Genomic DNA, 17,228 nt, shown 5'->3' on the forward strand with positions numbered 1-17,228 from the left:
AATATTTGAGCTTAAAATACTATGTTTAGCATTTTCTCTTTTAACTTAAACAACAACCTTGCCAGGCAAGACAAATCACTCACTTCCACATCCCAGTCAATTACTTCAAGAACTGCTAGAGAGTTTCACTTCTGAAGAATTAACTTTTTGGCTATCAGAGCTCTCAAAAGTGACAAACAGCCTAGCATATAGCTTGAAAGATCGTGTGAGAAAGTGAAACTTAGTGCTATTTATGATTTCCTCCCTGGAAAGAATTGATTTTATTTCATTGCTGTAAAAGCTAAGCTGAAAACCATATGTTACAGGATCAGCATTCACCACGTGCTCACTTTATTAGCTCTAAGAGTAGATTCAGAAACTCTTACTGAATCTTGAAGATTATGATTTTATAGATTGGCCTTTTCATTGGTTCTAGATTAGACAAATAAAGGATATATCTTTGTATCATTCTCCTGGGATTCCTGATGGTATTTAGGAAGGCAGGTGCTTCAGACTTCACATTCTTCAGAGCAGGAGCAAAGTCCTCTCAGTTGTTTGCAGGTACTTCCTGTAATGTTGATGGATATTCCAAACACAATCACATCAATAATCAAGAAACTAACATAACAAATTACTCAGTTTAGTTGAACTCTATATATCCAAACATAAATAGTACCTGCTAAAAAAAAAAAAAAATTGCAAATCTGGGAAAAACAAGCTCACACACTCAAACAATCTGCCAGAATTTAGCAATTAGAATTTGACTTCTTAAAAATATCCATTATGCTTTTGACTACACAACAGCCATCTCTGAAATAGAAGTATTATTGACTGACTTATCCCATGTGTTATCTCCCACCAGCCTCTGATGGACAATGTTCAGAAACAGACTTGATGATGATGATAGTGATGATGATATGATGTCATTTGGACATAGTTCTATTGAAAGCTGTCTGAAAAAAAAAATGCCCTGATTTTGTACATACAGTTGATATTTTTATAAATGAAACAAACACCTGCACACACAAGCAATCCTATTTCATATAAATGCAAAGTTTATGAGTTTGGACATCTGTGTTTGCTAACAGTTGTCACCATAATTTAGAGGGCCTTGGGAAGTGGAGGGTTATGGAATTAATCTTGACATATATTTCTCAAGATGAGGTTTTTTGTGTGGACTCTCTACTATATGTCAGTGTGTGCATGTGTATATTTTATTAAAATGTACAATATGTTAAGCCATAAACTATTATATTTTTTACATGGATATTATTTTTTTATTTGTACAGATCTAAATCCGGGAAGGTATTTAAATATTTACCTATCATGCCTTCAATTACTTCACTTGCGTATGTTAAATCATTTTCCAAAACAAGAATACTTTTCTGAATCAGGGCCAGAAAGATAATGTTGTTAGCTGTGCAGTTATTTCTTTCTATCAGTTGATACAATAAAGCATGAGTATTTCCCTAAGGTTACACAAATGTTATTCCATAAAACCCAGTTATTTCATTGACTTGTTAATTAATTTTTAGGGGAGACTCAAGAAATGACCACCTCATTAACAAGCCAAGATTAGCAACCAGGATCTACTGGTTTGGCCAGAGGGACAGAAAAACACACAGATGGAAAAATAAAGAAACACTGCAAGTAAACAGAAAATATTGTAGCTAACAGCTCCAGTCATTGTTTAGACTTCTCCAATATGTACTTTAAGATATTTTTAATCTCATCTCTTTTCATTTACAGTGGCAGGTAAGTAAATATATAAAAGGCTACATTAGTAGAACAGTTTTTTTTGTATATTAAGCCAAAGTGAAATGTTGATTTACACGAAGAACATAAAAAAAAAGCAAAAGGGAGATGATTGCAGCTTCACTTTGGCTGCTCAGCTTCTAATAATCTTCTACATATAATGAGACTGGGGAATGGTGAAGCCTTTTTCTGACAATGCTGGCAGTATAACTTCTACACGCTATTGATTTTTCTTCATTGATTGTAATCTTCCTCTTCCTGAGCGTCTGTCTTTGCTTCTCTGACATATTGAACACTGAATAGTCCCTGAGTAATTCTTGAACAGTTTGGGATCATTTTTATTTTCACAGGACAGTTGAAACCAATGGAATGATTTATGTGTACTTTGGAAGGCAAAACAAAACAGTTCTGTTCCAGGAATAAATATGAACACAAAGAAAGGCTTTTAAAAAAAAACCCTATCCCACCTCTTCCCTCCTCTCCAACCCCCCTTTACTTCCATGGTCCAATAATTTTGTAAGTATCTGCCAAATCATGTAGAGGAGAACAGTAAGGCATAAACAGCTCTCACAGCTGTGATTTCAGCCATGATTGATGATGAAATACCACTGGAGGGATAGCAGGAAAATGAATATTTATTAATGATATAAAGTGCCGCTGGTTTAAAATCCAAAGAGATTTATCATTTTATATCCATGGGATGTATGCATTGAAAGCAGAATGTTCAATAAAAGAGGCCAAATACCTCAGTCAAAACATAAGTACTTCCAGTGAGCTTCTGATTTAATTCCTTTCTTAAAGTGTGCTAAACATAGTAGCTTTCATAAAGGTTTTCAGGGAATCATATCATAGAACAGTCTGGGTTGGAAGGGACTTTGAAGATCACCTTGTTACAACCTCTCTGCCATGGACAGGGAACCTTTCACTAGACCAGGTTGCTCAAAGTCCATCCAGCCGGGCCTTGAACACTTCCAGGGATGGGGAATACACAGCTTATCAGGGCAACCTGTGTCAGTGCCTCACCGCATTAGCTGATTAAGTTTACATGAATGGTAGATCATGTAGACCTAGCCTAAGGGAAATTTGCAGTAACAATAATTTTAGCATATTATAAAAACATAGCTATGCATAACTCCCATATAATAGTAACGTGAAATTTACAATCATTTATTTTCTGCAGAGGTAAAGATTCCAGAATTGTCTGATGTGTAACAGTTGACTTTTTCTGCCTTGACTTCATTAGTTTTTATTTTATAAAGCTGATAGTTCAGATAAGCTGTACCACACCACTACAGGCAGCTTTGCATATTTTTTCTTCATAGCAGAATTTTGCTCTGAATGATCCTAGTCTTTCAGAAATTAAATAAGGCAATTTCTGGCTTATCTGATATGCAAAAGACTTTTTTTTTTTAATTTGGTTTTGCAAAAGAAAAATCCTTGTGCCTTTCTCTTGAACGCAGGCCTGATTAGGAAGTATTGTCCTATGTTGATCCTTTTTTCCCTCTGATGTTTTTGCAGCCTGTTATATGGGATGAGCTTGTTCAGACAAAAAATGTAGCTGCTGTGTAGACAGCAAAGGAGAAATTGACTGATGGAATTCAGCTCTATAATTTAACATACAGCTTTCAAGTCAGGCTGGAAGTTCCAGATGTTAAACTTTGGCTAATGGAGAATGCTGAGAGAGGCAGGGTTCAGAGGAAGTCTAAAAATGGATCAAAAGCATGTTCATGGCTAAAAATGCAAGCAAAATATTTATTTACTTTGATTTGGGGAAAGAAAGAAAGAAAAAAAAAGCAAGCATCTAATTGATACTGTTGGTATCTGGAGAGTAAGAAAGTAAGAAGCACATCATTACATCATATAAAACTAAGAACAAGTGACTGGACACCAGGTGATGTCACCTATTTTATCAACATCATCCTTACTGAAAGTCAACACAGCTTCACCAGATCAGTGGATTCATTGTCATTTTCTATGTTCCTAGTTCCTAGCAGAAAACCACTTGCATTTCTGATTGTATGTATTATTGTGCTACCTGGGCTTTACAGCTGCCTAAATAATGAACCTGTAGGACAATGGCAGGGAGAGAGGCAAAGAGATAGGGAAGGGGAAAATGCATTGGTAGCTAACTCCCTGGATAATCAGGCGATGTCTCTTTTTTCTCAGTGCAAGAATTAGCAGCTCCCACTGATGAGGTTTGTGAAGAAAGGGCTGGTGCTCCTAGCTGGATCATAGCAGAAGAAAGAGTGTGGAAGTCAGGCTTGTTTAAATAGATCTTCTATTTAATGAATTTTTCCAAAAAGTCTCATTTCAGTAAAAGATTTAGGAGTAAAAACGTTTAAAAAAATAAATTGTTGTAGCACAATGAATTATTGTAAAAACAAATGAGTGTTACACAGCTTCACTTGTCCTGAGTGATGAGTGAGCATTTTGCCTTTACTGCCTTCCCAAGGTATTCCCAGCAGCTGTAGTGTGCCAGGAAGGTTAGAAGTATCTTTTCTGAAAACCAGCTGTCATGGGTTCAGCAGTAGCAATCATTTTTTCTCCTTCTTGGTAGCTGGTGCGGTGCTGTGTTTTGACTTTCGGGCTGAGAACGGTTGCTGATAGCACGTACGTTTTGAGTTACTGCTCAAATGTTTGGTTTTGTCCAAGGCCTTTTCTGAGCTCATGTTCTGCCAGGGAGGAGGGGAAGCCGGGAGGAGGGAGAGACAGGGAGCCTGGCCTGGGCTAGCCAAAGAGGTATTCCATACCACAGCACATCATGCTTGGGGAGGTAACTGGAAGTTGGCGGGTAGGGGGGGGAGTTAGCTCTCTTCCGGGTTGGGCTCATTTCAGCGGGTGGTATCGTATTCTCTCTCCTTGTTTATTTCCTCTATCATTGTTTTCATTAGTGGTAGCAGTAGTGATTTGTGTTATACCTTAATTGCTGGATTGGATTTTATCTCAACCCGTGGGAGTTGTATTCCTCCGGTTCTCTTCCCCATCCCTCTGGGAGTGGGGAGGTGGGGGGGGAAAGGGGTGTGTGGTACTGCAGGAGACTGTGGTGGGGTTTTAAACCACAACACCAGCCAAACAGCCTCTCCTGTGTGAAATATAGTATAAAGTTAGCACTCATTTTGGGAAGAACAATGATGGTGATATATGTTTAATGTAAGGATATCCGAACGTTTCCTTCAGGCAAGCAAACACATACTGCAAGTGTGAACTGAAAGACAGAAATCAACTAATACTTATAATGACAACAGTTTGGATTAATTTTGTCTATTGTTAGGGATGGGATTCAGATTATTCTTCAAATACCTGAGTCTTAGTTCTGCCAATATGGACATCTGCTGCCATTTGAAATGCCCTAGAATATCCTTTCTCCTTTCCATGTACTTGCCTGGATGGGTACACATCCTTTGGAAGCTCTAATGGCTTTACATGCCCAGGTGGGGTGATCAGGGGTAGCTTCAGACCCCAGCGGTATTTCACCTTGCCAGCCTGATAGTTGCAAGGCTGCTGCAGTTACATGCCCCTAGGCTGGGTTAGTACATACACAAAATATAAACAGAACCAACAGCACATGTCAGCAAAAAGAGGAAAGAGAGCATATCCTGCGACCTGTATAATCACATTCAATACTCACATGTTCATGAGCAGCAGAGTCACTCTCTTCTGCTCCTTTTCTCCAACTGATCAGGGCTGAAGTCTGCTGATGGGATATAGGCACACACAATATGGGTGTCTCCAGCAGCTGGCCTCAGACAGTCTACCCAGCAGCTGTTAACCAAACCCCAATTCTCTCCAGTTCCTCATGCCTGAGCTGAACCCTTACGGCCATGAGGCTCATAGTCAAGAGCAGAGCCTAGTCAGACCAGCGTACTGAAACCCAAACCGCTTTGCCCCCTAGAAAAAAAGCTTAGTACTAGAAATAAAATGGCTAACTTCAAAGTACTTTGGCACATATCCTAATATTCAGTGTGGCTGAATCAAATTCCACTTGGTACACTTCAGCTAATTCTGGAAGTACCTGAAGTCACAAAGAACACTCCATGATTAGCCAGAATTTCCTTCAGTTCCCCCATTGAGCCATAATTTGGAAAATCTGTTGAGCCCCACCACTACATACATCTCAACTGAGGAATTCATGGAGCTTTTGCAGAATACATGAATTCAGGAAAGGAAACAATTTTTAGACTGGTTTTATAGTCATGGGTCTCAGAGTTTTTTAGCTGGTGGGACACCGGTGTGGATCCTTGTGTATCTGCAGGTACCTGTGTAAGGAAATTTAAGTCCCTCAACTTCTCCTAACTGTGTCTCCAAAATGTTCAGAGTAGTTGTGCTGCCCTTTCAGTCTAGAAACTCTTGTATTCTTGTCTGAAGACTTCAACTAACAAGGAAAGATATCCAGTCATTGTACGCTGAGGGAGAGATAATTTCTTGTCAGCATATTCTAAAGAGAGAAAAGTTATTAAAAAAGAGACAAGAAAGGTGGGGACACCTATACAGTTTGTGCACCTGAAATAGTGCCCTTTTGTGCAGCCTCTCATGTTCCTGCAAAACAGAGGCTGAAACTCCTTATCGTCAGAGATAAGGTCTTCAAAAGTCCCAAAGGGCTAAATGTTTCAAGGCATTTCAGCATTCCCAGAGCTTTAACAAAAAGGGAAATGCACAGTTCTTCTGTAAGGGAAATAGACTTTCTAAAGACTAAAGACTTGCAGTGGGAAATCAAAACACTAACATTTTTAGCCTATGCAAAAGACATCCAGCTAACTTGGGATAACTTTCTTTGCTGTACCTATATTTTCCCACCTTATAAAGAAACTGTAATAGAAGTCAGCTAAAGACAAGTATAAAAGTATCTCCAGTAGGATGCAAGATGTAATGGTATTAACATTTTTTATCCCTAATGATGAAAATCTGGCTAATTTATTTCTTTTGCTTGCATGTGGGTATGTATATGTATATGTATATTTCAGTAATACACTGGTTAATAATATAAAAAATAAAGCAGCAGAGAAGTGAAAATAATGAAGCTGGTTAGGATTCTATTGCTTCTCACAAGGGAAAAAATGGCTTTATTGTGATTCAAGCAGAGCAGCCAGATTTCAAGTATTTGGTCCTAGCAGGTAATGGGAAATTACCCAGGTTTTTCCTCATATTTCTGCTCTAGCATCTTAACTTGAGCACCCTACATCATTCTATTTCATGGGCTCTGACACTTGTTAAATGGGTTTAAAAACTTTTAAAAAGAAGGAGGAAAAAAACCCTTCCATAAAGTCCTTTTGTTTTGAGCTATTATAATCACAATTTTCAGAAAAACAGCATCTGTATCCTGAGCTGACAGTATGTTACAATGGCATGTCACATCTGCATATATCAACCATATAATATCATTTGACTGGTGGCAGTGTTGCCAACTGGGGGAATGGCACCTCTAACTGAGGCAGCATTTCCAACCACATTTCTACTCCCAGGCCACAATGTGTGCTTGTCTGCTTTTTGGACTCAGTAATGCTCCTTTGGCTGGTGGCGTAATGAAAATCAGGGTTCAGTAAGGGAATATCTACACAGCTGCCAGGGCCTCTAGGGTAAGAAACTTGATAGGTGTACTTTAGCTACCTTTAAGCTAGATGTCTTGTGTAAAGTACTGAGAATGAATGTTTTAACATAGTCAGGTCTGGGCAGCCAATATTCAAGTCACTGGTAACGATATGAAAACTACCTGTAACTAAACCTGCTTCTGGAGTGCTGGGGAATGTCCTCTTCATTCAGTGTGTGAGGGTTAAATATTTACACTTCATCGGAAAATCAGTCTGATCTGATCAATGCAGCTGCCTGTGATTACCATGTCCTTTTTCTATAACACATTTTTTTCCTGCACACTGGCTGCCTACGTTTGCTTTGAGGGCAGGTAAGGACCATTTCTGGTTCCTGAAAAGAACCAAGGAATCAGATAAATATTCTTAATCAACCACAGAGATTACAAATATCTTTTAAAGGGAAAGCTTGAAACTGTTTTCACTTTTACCTGTGAAGTTCACACAACATACTTCTAAAAGCATGTTTTGTGCCACTGTAGCCAAAACAGCACTTCCCAACATCATGAAAAGTTAAAAAACAGTACCCACAATTTCTTGTTTGAGGAGTATTTTGTCAATGATTTAAGTATTTTCAAAGAATAGTCTTGAGACTGATCAGATAGACTTAAAATTTAGGAAACATATTTTCTATTATTCCTTTATATGAAAAAATGTTAAATCAGTCCTGAAGCAGAACGAAACAGTAAAATTTAAGTGTCAGAGATAAATCACTAAGAGTAAAAGGCCATGTTCAAGAGCCTTCACTAATCCAGATGTTGACAGAGAAACCAGATCATTTGGCATATGATGAACAAAGTCTGCATTCTTTCTCTCAATTAACACAATGAAAATACAGGAAAGGTAGACATCCACTTGGGGTAAGATTCATCTCACCTAGCTTTAAATACCTTCAAAGCAGACATCTGTAACTAAATGGTTGTCTAGACACCTTCTATAGCTGATGGAGAGGAAGAGACACTTACAGAGCTCTAGATGTGGCAATTTCTATCAGGTATGAAAGGAGCATTTTTACTGGCATCATTGATGCAAATATCTGCATTGTAAGCATTTATGTTTAGACAGATGAATCATGCTAGCAGCATCCGTATGATTTTAACTGTTCTCTGTACTTTCTGATGTAGACTTTACTTCCATTGACACAAAACAGGAATTTAATTTCAGAAAGGGGTACCCATGGCACACAAGGACAAAGTCAGTTAGCACTTAAAAGGGAAATATTCTGCATTCTTCACTGTTCCATAGTTCTTTCTGCTTTAGAGACATCAAAATAACAGAAAATTACTATATTTTTGACCTTCAGCTTTCCTAATCTTTATTACCAACAAATAAGACAGTTGTGGTAAGATAGGAACAAAGCATAAGTGCAATGTATTCAAAATCAAATTTGGAAATCTTGACATTTAAGGAAATTGCATTTCATTTCCATGCCACTGTTTTAAAAGTGCAGGTGAAATTTCTCTATTTTACTTTCAAATCAGAAGGCAAGACCTTGAAAACGTGTTTCCCACGAGGTTAGTTTTCTAAATATGTAAAACAACAACAGACTTAAGGTAGCAAAAATGTGGTATTCAGAGTTGAGCTCTTGAAAATTAGTAAATGCCCTTGTTATCATTTTAAGATAAATTTTATTTTGACCAATCTGTATGTGCATTATAATAACATCTTTAGTTACATCAGCATATTTTTTACTATTTTTACAGATTTCATTCCTTCTCCTTTATACATTTGCATAGGGTGGATATTGTATTTCAAAAAGTTTGATAAATCTGCTATTTGCCAACTTTAAAGGCCCTGCTTGGGAATCTTTAAGACAACTTGAATATCTCATAATTCATAAAAGATTCTTGTAATTTTTTATTAGTGGTGCCCAGGAGTTTCCTTAATGCCAAAGCAAGCAGCATATACTTAGCCCGTTCCTCTTCTGCTAAGCTCATGCCATATATACCTGTTGTTCAAAGGACTGTCTGCAGTCATCATCATAACTAAGTTCACAAAAGACATTTTGATACTTGCTGGAATCCTCAGCTTTATTTTTTTCCCTGAATTCATGACATTTCCAGGACTTGTTGGTTATGGCAGAAGCTTATTGCTGTTCAGAAAGTGAGATGAGTCTCACACTGTCCCCTTATATCAGCAGGGTCAAGCTAAACTGCTGCAGCTTTCTTTCTGTATTATAAATAGAGGTGTTTAATAGGAAAATTACAATTATAGCTACCTTATGGACAGATATTTTATTGCTTGTGATGTGGCCAGTTGCCATGGTGTAAATAACGCAATGAACAAACAGTTATAACAGCACCAATGACCTTGTAAGATATTTGCAAAATGCAAGGAATTTAAGCTTTCTCTTGTTCAGTCTTTTTAAGAAACTATACTTACCTTCCTTCTGCAAGGGATGGGAGACAGCAAGTGTGTTCTTTATAGGCATCAGGATCCTCATGGGAGGCAAAAAATTATGCATAATGGAGCTGTCAGGAAATTTTGATATTTAGACAAAAAGTTGACACAGTTTTGTCTTTTTGTATGTTCTTAAAAATTCTATCATTTAAAAGGTGAAAAGAATGTTGTTTCTTTTCTATATGTCTAAAGGCTTTCTTCCTTCTTGACCAAGCATAACCCTTAACTTTTTAACTCAACTGGGAAAAAAAAAAAAAAACCCAACACAGGGAGGACCAAAACACACAGTAATTTTCCTGAGATGATACAAATGCAAAACTCTTGCTATCCTCTAAGCTCTGTGTGAGAGCTAAAGCAGAAAAAACTGTGTCATGCACTTTTCATTACCAGTATGTTGCAGATATGATTGATATTTTCACACTGTTTAGTCCTCACCCATTTACTGCAGCTTTAAAATATAAGTAATATTGCCACTGCTTTTCATATTGAAGGGCTGCAGAACTGCTCTGAGACTCCTTCCAGCCATATTGCTGAAGGTTATTATTGTCAGTCTGTTAACATGCTCATGCTGCTCAGAGATGTCTGATGGTTGGAACTTTATCATGCAAATACAAATAGTAAAGGAATATCTTGGCTTGATAGTAACACTTCCTTATGAAGTTCGAGAACTCAAGGAATTTTTTTTGGGAGGCTGTGTATAGACAACTTGCCATTATGATTGATTGCATTCATGGAGCATTGCTGCCCTTGTCTTATTACCAAAGAAATCATCATTGGCTCCATGCAGTTCCCTTCCATTGGCTAACACCTTATTGCTTTCATTAGATTCAGGTCTTTTGCAGGTACTTTCAAGTAGTCTGAATTACTCTTACCTCCTTTCTCCTCCATGTTAGCCTGTGGGGGCAGCAGGGCCTGTTCAGCCTGGAGAAGAGGTGACTGGGAAGGGACCTTATCAATGGATACAAATATCTTACTGGCAGGTGTCAAGAAGATGTGGTCAGACTCTTCCCAGTGGTGCCCAGTAACAGGATAAGTGACAATCGGCACAAACTGAAACATAGAAATTTCCATCTGAATGAGGAAGAACTTCTTTGCTTTGATGGTCAAAGAGCACTGGAACAGACTGCCCAGAGAGGTTGTGGAGTCTCCTTCCCTGGAGATATTCAAAAGCTAGCTGGACACGATCCTTTACAACTTGCACTAGGTGAACCTGCTTTTTGGGGGTGGAGTGGTGTGAGGTGTTGGATGAGATGATCTCCAGAAGTACCTTCCAAACACACCATTCTATGATTCTGTGATATATATGTTTTTAAACCTTTTATTACTATATAATGGCTTATTGCAGTGTGTATGTTTTTTTCCTATCAGTAGAATTGCCCAGTACTTTGCTCTGGCTTACTCTTCATTGCTGACCACATGATCTCAAAGAAACAAATTTATAGTACTTTACTTAGCCTGACTCTTTAAATGACCCTGTGACTGTGCTACATGCACAGGTAAAGGTACTGTAGCTGAAATAAGCCCACTCCTGAAACAGCTGAAATAATTTGTATGAACAAAACAGGAACTAGGACCTGGTATTACTAATGCCACTACTTATACCAGCAGCTGAAAGAGCAGAATACCAACGCAAATTTGGGACCTATTGCTTTAAGGTGTCTGGATATAACATTACTTAAACATGTTATTTTCTTATGCTTCATTATCCATAAACAATTTAAATTGCTATTATTCATGCTTTCTATACAGTTTGATCTTTCTCTTCCTTCTACAGTTGCTATTCTTGCTCTGATAAGGAGGTATGTGCTATAATTCTGTGTTTAATATATTTGCTTTCTTTATAGCTCATGATTGGTGTTGTGGTTTAAACCCAACCACACAATCTCTCACACACCCCCCAGTCTTTGTTTCCTTCCTCCCCACTCCCCGCTCCCGGAGGGGTGGGGAGGAGAATCGAAAGAATGTAACTTCCACGAGTTGAGATAAGAACAGTCCAGTATCTAAGGCATAACACAAATCACTACAGATACCACCAATAATAATAATGATAAGAGAAATAACAAGGGAAGAGAATACGATACCACCAAAATGAGCCCGACCCAGAAGAAAGCAAGCCCTTCCGGGTAACTCCCAGTTACCTCCCCGGGCCTGACATGCTGTGATACGGAATACCTCTTTGGCTAGCTTGGGTCAGGTGTCCTGTCTCTGTTTCCTTCTGGCCTCCCGCTCTCCCTGGCAGACCATGACACTCATAAAGTCCTTGGTCAGAGTAAACGTTACTTAGCAACAACTAAAAACATTGGTGTTATCAGCTCTGTTCCCAGGCTGGAAGTCAAAATGCAGAGCTGCACCAGCTACTAAGGAGAAGAAAAATTGACGGCTACTGCTAAACCCAGGACAACTGGTAATCCTACTTTTCCTATTAATAGAATTCTTAAGTCTTCCAAACATTATCTCATTGGATTCCTGCAAAACCTTTTACACATACTGCAATTTCCAGATTTCTGTTACCTCATCTGTCTTTCTGGATAATTTTAAAGAAAGGACTTCTATTTTTTTTCTTTTTTCTTTTTACTTTTTTTTTTTTTTTGCTGCATTTCTAGAGTGGTGAGATATTCGAGACTGAACTTCCTCTAGGTGAGATACTATAGATATATAGAGATACTACCTAGCTGTCGACTTTTACTTTATGACTGAGTTTTCTCTGGACACAGCTTGTCAATACCTCATAGCTACATCTTTGTAACACATCTTTTGTCATGTGAATATCCCTTTTGTGTACAATTAATAAACCAAAGAAATATAGGCAATCATAGTAAGTATTTGAACTATTACAGGCTTCTCTGAAGGGATTTAAATACTCTTTGGTGTCATTCATATGGTCTGCAGCTGCATGTTCTTGTAGGTTAATACTGTAGCAAGACCTTCTGGAAATCACTGCCTTACATAGATTGTTGGTAGAAAGAAGCGAAACCACCTGGTGCTGGTCTGAGAGAAATAACCATTATAATTGGTGCTTTCTGATCTGTACAACCCCTGGGAGCTAAGGACTTTCTTCTCAAAAGAATTGTGCAACAATTACACCCAGGGGCTGTGTGTATGTCATGACATAAAACAGAGTCTGAATTAATTATTTAGTATGGTGCAACCCACTTTGACTTATAAGCTATAAAAAGCCCGCCTGAGAGAGAATTAATTATTGCTGGAAATAACATATAATTACAATGTTGCAGAGAAAAGATAAGAATTAATGTGCCAGGTGTAAGTAGATTAGACCAGCTTGACAGAAATGAGCAACTAAAGAAGAATTTATAGATGAAAGCTTACAGCCATTGCACCCATAGTGACTGGAAAGCATTACCATGTGATGACTGCTATGTGAAATGAGATATTGGCTTTAGACTCATTGCTCAGAGACAGGTCTCTATGTCACAAATCTGACAACAAAATGGAGTGAATTGAACATCTCATCAGAGAAATGAGGAGAGAAAAAGCTCAGAGGCTAAATTAAACTTATTTCCCTTCTTGAAATTATCTTCTTGGGTAGGAGTTGAGGAGTCCTGTGGCAGAGAAAGGGGCTTTGAGGGAAACACATTTCACTGTGTTTCTGTCCTTGTCCAGTGGTGCAGGACTATGAACTCCAGAGTGGAGAGCCAGCTGCTTTTCATAAGCAATAAAAAGGAAAATGCTGCTTTATCCATGGTTTATCAAGTACAGGGGAATTAAGAGGAAGAAAGAGAGAAGGAAGTTTCCACCTGAATTTTCCAATCATCTCATCTTCTTGTTTTAAAGAGGAACATTTATAACACTCTGCTCTTGACACCTAGGAAAGGTGTTTTTTTGAAAAAATAACATGTTTCGCATGGTTCAGGGCCGCTGAGAGAGAAATGAACTTAGCCCATGGTATGGACTCTAATCAGGAACACCAACACTTTGAAAAAGCAGAGAAAAGAATTGTGAAAGGTGAAAGAAGAGTGACTCAATATATATAGTCTATGCAACATTATGGGAGAAATTAATAGCTCACTGCATAAACACCCCTCTAAGTGTGCCTGATTCCATCTGACAGATAGAGGAATTGGGTACAATTGTAAATAATGTATGGTTTTGAATTGTTAAATTATTGGCAAAGATTTGGTAGGCTCTGCACTTGGGTCCAACTCGAGGCTAAAATAAAATAGGAGAGCTTAATCTTTCTCCATCTTATTTTCCTACCTGATCTGCAACTCTGTTTTGTTGTTTTTTCTTTTGGTGTTACCAGGCACATGGTTAACTCAGCAGCAAATCACAACAACAGGCTGTCTACCACTTGCCACCTTTTGCTGTGTTAGGACTCAGGACTAGAAATAGCATCAGCTTTTCTAAGAACTCAAAGTTAGTAAGAAATGCACTAAAGGTACCCAAACCCCACATCTTTTTTACTATTGTTAATTGATTTAGATAAATTTGAAGCTTAAAATTCGTTTTTCAATTGTCTTCCTTAGTTCGCAAGTTGCTAGCATGTTGTTGGAACTGGTTAAAAAAATAAATAAATCAATACTCAAACTATCCATACCACAGCTGATAGCAGTTTGTTCCCCTTATTTCAAACCCACATTTTAATTGTTCAGATAAAATAGAATCATTCCATTCTATTTACAAAATTAGTCAGACTTTAATTCTATTTATGTGGAACTAAAATTAAGACTTTTATGAACATGGTTTAGTAGAATAAAATGCACTAAATTTTTTGTTAGTTATTTTTTTATTTTAATGAAAATACAGTCTGACCTTGTGGTTTTGATTATAATTCCTTGGTGTTTTAGGGATATAAGCCTGAAATCAGTTAATCTTATGCTGGTGTGAACCTATGTGAAAAGGAGTTCTGGATGTTTGCTTACCATTGCTTAATACTTAAATAACTAAAATGCAGATCTAATTTTTGGTTGATTGCTTTACAGAGATTGCTAGATGTAATGCACTTTACAGCATGAATCAATCCATTGTTTTGATTTTAACTGTATTGGGCCACGCATAATTATGATTGATTCTTGTGAGCATTCAGAAATTCACATAATGAAGAGTTTAGTATAGCAATAGAATCAATAGAGAATAAAGCTTTGTTAATGTTATTTAAGACTTTACAATTAAAATCACAAAAATATTTCAGAGAAGTTAATTTTTCAGTGTCTACATTAACATTCCCCAGTTGCTGTTTCATTGGTGTTCATTTTATAACAGAAAGCGACAAGAATATAAATAGGAAGAAAACCAATACATGTTCGTGCCTACATCCACATTGCAATGTCCTAATTGCCACTCACACAGAGATGACTGAGTTAGTGGTAAAGTCTGTAACAACACCCCAGGCTTCAATGGCAAAATAAAATCATAGAATAGTAGAATAGTTAAGGATGGAACATTCACCACTTCTTGGACAATCCGTTCCAGTGCCTCACCACCCTCACTATAAAGAACTTCTTCCTTATAGCTAAGCTAAATCACCTCTGTTTAAGTTTGAGCCATTACCCCTTGTCCTATCACTACAGTTCCTGGTGAAGCTGTAGTACCTGAACACCAGTCAGTTTGGCTCTCCCATCTTTCTCTCTTGTCTCATTTGAGTTTGAATTTTGCATCTGTATAAGTTTTGTGAAGCACGACATTTTGTTTCCTCTCTAGTTTTCTGTTCAAAAAGGGAAAAACAAACAAACAAACAAACAAGGGGAAAGTGAAGAAAAGGCCCTGTGCTTAAACATGTTTCACTAAAATAAAAGCACACAACAGGAAGATATTTTTTAATCATCAGTTCCAGGCCCCTGCTGCCACTGGCACGATACAATACCTCCCATAAACTCATCAGGCTTCAATGACTGCAGTCTCTGAATTCCTTGGCTCATTGAGTTGAACAGGTCAGCCTCCTGTCTCATAGCTGACAATATGTGACAAGCCAGTTTTCTGAAAGTTTTCAACATAAAGAGAAGAGGAGGGAGAGTAAGAATACACTTTAAAATGGTAGATAGATTTTATAGATTAGCACAATTCTGGGAAGATAGGGGAAGATTGCTTACATAACCACAATTACTTTTTGCTAATCATATCAGGCTGAAAAACTATCAACTCATATAAAAACATACAATTTTGAAACTCTTCAGTGATAGACAAATGGGAGGTAGAACTCTTCAAAATCTGTGAGCTTTGGAAGCCGGCTAAGAAGTGATATAGTTGTGTACCTAAGACTTTTCTTTGTATTATTAATAGCCAGGCATATTTAAAATGGATCTGTGTTCAGTTGCTGAAGTGAGTAGCTTGAGAGAGGACGCCTGCAACACCGGAGCGGAACGGGGGGAGATCAGCGTCCAGGAGCCTCACCTCAGAGAAACAAGAACCATTGAGGGGGGAGCCTCAAGTCCTCGACAGGACTTGCCCAAGAGCCAGCAGCTCAGCTCACGAGAGGAGGTGACTCACCGGGGGTGGAGACAGGAGGTGTGGCACCAGCTGTGAGTGGTTAAAAACCTACCCACGGAACATGGCGACCAGAGCAGGTCGAGGCAGTTTGAGCGGGCAAACAGAGCGGGCCAGAGCAGTTTGCACAGCAGTTCGCGCGGGCAGGAGAGCGGGATGGTGAACACTTGCCGTATGACCAGGGTCTGGTCTGGGAGCCCTGCCTTGGCTGCCCCGGTGGTGGCCAGCGTAGGCACCCAGACAGAGCCGGTAAGTGGGGAGGTTGCGGTGCAGAGCTCGAAGTGTAGAGAGTGCCTGAACTGGTCTTGTGAGGGAAAGGTGCAGAATGGGCAGGGCTGCACTTGCTGCTCTGTGGTGGAGGTCCTCCTCCAGCAGGTGGCTGAGCTACGGCATGCTGTCAGTAAGTTGCAAGATGTCAGGGAAGCTGAGAGGAAGCAGGACTTCTTGCTCCAGGCCCAAACAACGCAGGGGCCTCAAGATTCCCCTCTAACTCATGGAGGAAAGAAGGAGGCCGTTAACCCGGGAAGCTGGGAATTAGTAACAAAAAAAAGAAAAACCAACAAAAGGAGGAAGAGAGCAATTAAAAGCAAGGGGCTTCCTCCTAATCTGCTGCACCCACCCAGAACCACCTTGCTGTCCTGCAGGGGGCTGATGAGGAAATACACTTGCACCAGAAACAGCCGGCTAGTGCACTAATACAGAAGATCTCTATTGGTGCCACCAGGAAAAAGCAGCAGGTTGTAGTAGTAGGGGACTCTGCCTTGAAAGGGACAGAAGCGCTCATCTGTTGGCCTGACCCGGTCGCAAGGGAGGTGTGTTGCCTACCTGGGGCATGGATCAGAGATGTTGCGGAGAGGCTGCCTGCTCTAGTAAGTCTCACGGACTATTACCCAATTCTAGTGATACATGTGGGTGCTAGGGATATAGATAGAAGTAGCCTGAGGAGTATAAAGAAGGACTACAGAGCCCTGGGAGAGGTGATTAGGGGCTCTGGAGCTCAGATAGGCTTTTCAACAGTTCTCCAGGACAGAGCGGAGGACCTTCCAAAGGCTAGGAGGATTGGACAGGTTA

Source organism: Melopsittacus undulatus, chromosome 3 (assembly GCF_012275295.1).
Source record: "Melopsittacus undulatus isolate bMelUnd1 chromosome 3, bMelUnd1.mat.Z, whole genome shotgun sequence".
Classification (NCBI taxonomy): Eukaryota; Metazoa; Chordata; class Aves; order Psittaciformes; family Psittaculidae; genus Melopsittacus; species Melopsittacus undulatus.